General features: G+C 29.7%; 1 non-coding gene across 1 annotated transcript; it reads left to right on the forward strand.

Annotated features, from left to right (window-relative positions):
- The first annotated feature begins 212 nt into the window (after window positions 1-212).
- On the forward strand, window positions 213-315 carry LOC125121682 (U6 spliceosomal RNA). The gene has a single exon (XR_007133561.1). It is a non-coding gene; the product is annotated as a U6 spliceosomal RNA (small nuclear RNA).
- The last annotated feature ends 632 nt before the right edge of the window (window positions 316-947 follow it).

A 947-nucleotide genomic window follows, 5' to 3' on the forward strand; every position in this document is an offset into this window, starting at 1 on the left:
TCTTCTAAAAGTCTTATAGGTTTGTGTTTTACATGTATACCTATGATCTATCTTTACTTGATCTTTGTAATAAATGAGAGGTTGAGGGTTTTTTGCTTATTTTGTTGTCTTTTTGCTGGTGGATATCCGATTTGCAGACAGATATCCATTTTTTGAAAAGACTGTCCTTCATTGAATTAATTTTTCACCTTTGTCAAAAAGCAGCTGGCCAGCTGCTTTGGCAGCACATTTACTAAAATTAGAATGAATCAGAGAAAATTATCATGGGCTGTGTGCAAAGATGACATGCAAATTTGTGAAGCATTTCATATTTTTTAATGCAACCGAATTATAAATTTTAAAACAGTTAAAATGGCAGTTTTCATGTTATTATTTTTTGTTATTAATTTTATTTATTATTTTATTTATGGGATAAATTAAGAGTTTGGGAGTAACATATACACACTACTATGTATGAAATAGATAACAACAAGGTCCTACTGTAGAGCACAGGGAACTTAATATTTTGTAATAATCTATAAGGGAAAAGAATCTGAAAATGAAAAAAAAATATGTAATTGAATCACTGTGCTATACAACTGAAACTAACACAACATTGTAAATCAACTATATTGCAATTAAATAAGTATAGGGCTTAAAAGAGAAAAAATATATTTACTATATTATGTTATCACAATTTTAAAAACTTAACAATGTAATATTACAAGAACCATTGAATTATACATTTTTAATGGCATAAGGTTAGGGTATGTGAATATGTCTCAATAAAGCTGTTAAAAAAATGCAGCCAAAGCAAATGCAGTGATGAACATGTGCTCCTTGTCTTCCTTGCTAATATGTAGAAATACAGCTTACTTTTGTGTGCTTGTCTTGCTCCTGTGAACCTATTACACTCACCTCTTAGTTCTAGGAAGTTCTGTAGATTCTTTGAGGGATTTTCTATGTAG

The sequence above is a fragment of the Phacochoerus africanus genome, chromosome 2 (genome assembly GCF_016906955.1).
Source record: "Phacochoerus africanus isolate WHEZ1 chromosome 2, ROS_Pafr_v1, whole genome shotgun sequence".
Lineage (NCBI taxonomy): Eukaryota > Metazoa > Chordata > Mammalia > Artiodactyla > Suidae > Phacochoerus > Phacochoerus africanus.